Raw genomic sequence first — 1497 nt, forward strand, 5'->3', positions numbered from 1 at the left:
TTGTTTAGATACGTTATACATGATTTTAATATTGTTGATGAGAAGGGACTGGAGCAATAGTACAGCGGGTAGGGCGTTTGCCTTGCACGCGTCCAACCTGGGTTCGATTCCCAGCATCCCACATGGTCCCTCGAGCACTGCTGGGAGTAATTCCTGAATGCAAAGCCAGGAGCAACCGCTGTGCATCGCCAGTGTGACCCAAAAAGAAAAAAAAAGTTGTTGATGAGAAGAACTTTTTTTTTGTTTGTTTTTGGGCCACACCCGTCCGGTGCTCAGGTTTGGCTCCTGGCTGTGAGGTCAGGGATCACTCCTGGAAGTGGTCAGGGGACCCGATGGGGTGCCGGGGATTGAACCCAGGTTGTCTGTGTGTAAGGCAAGCATCCTACCTGCTGTACTATTGCCCTGGCCCTGACTAGAAGTACTTTTTAAAACTTTTTTTGGGGGGATATGAGAGTATGAGTAAACAAGTTTTTTAAAACCTTACATATTTGTGGCAAACTGATTGAAATGAATGCTTTTATTCTTTATTTTGTAAGGCATTATTTCTCTGTTTTCACTCTCCTCATCCCCAAGGCATCTTCCATTAAAATAATCGCATTCTTGTACAGGTTTGGCATGGGAGTTTTTCATCTGGGAGTTTCTTATGTAGGTCAGTGGCTGTGAGGAAGTGTAAGACTTTTGTTTTGTAAATTTGTTAGTATTTATAAGAATTTAAAATAATTATTCAGAATAGGCAAAATAATTCAGAAGCTAAGCAAACAAACGAGGACTGATTACATTCATATAAGTGTGTAACAGTAAAATTGCCATTTAATAGTTTGAAATCTTTATAAATTAGATGCTAAGGAATTGGGGAGCAGAGAGACTGTTGCTTCCAAAGTCACACAGGAGTAACCCAAGGTCTTAAACATTGGACTACTTTTATTTTATTCTTTTTAAAAAAATTTCAGATTTTCAAATTTATTTTTTATTCTAGTTAAAATTTAAAACACTGCAAATATTCTCACTGTTCTGATTTTGTAATATCCAAGAAAGGCTAAACATTGACTACGAGGCCGTGTATGTTTCCCCATAGATCTTAGAGATGCTGGTGTTAAAATAATCACTGTATCACTGTATCACTGTCATCTCGTTGTTCATCGATTTACTCGAGAGGGCTCCAGTAACGTCTCCATTCATCCCAGCCCTGAGATTTTAGCAGCCTCTCCTTACTCGTCTCTCCCAATGCTGCTATATTGGAGGTTCTTTCAGGGTCAGGGGAATGAGACCCATTATTGTTACTGTTTTTGGCATATCGAATATGCCATGGGGAGCTTGCCAGCCTCTGCCGAGTGGGAGAAGCATATATATATATATATATATATATATATATATATATATATATGTTAATGATATAATCATAGAGGGAAAATATATATTTATTTAAAATAAATTTTCTGGTCTTAGGAATGCTGGTGATAAAAAAATTAGAACACTATTTTGTTTTTAATTCCAATT

General features: G+C 37.8%; 1 pseudogene; it reads left to right on the forward strand.

Annotated features, from left to right (window-relative positions):
• The first annotated feature begins 991 nt into the window (after nucleotides 1-991).
• Nucleotides 992-1099, forward strand: LOC130023882 (uncharacterized; annotated as a pseudogene).
• The last annotated feature ends 398 nt before the right edge of the window (nucleotides 1100-1497 follow it).

This window comes from Sorex fumeus, unplaced genomic scaffold, assembly GCF_029834395.1.
Source record: "Sorex fumeus unplaced genomic scaffold, SorFum_2.1 ptg000024l, whole genome shotgun sequence".
NCBI lineage: Eukaryota > Metazoa > Chordata > Mammalia > Eulipotyphla > Soricidae > Sorex > Sorex fumeus.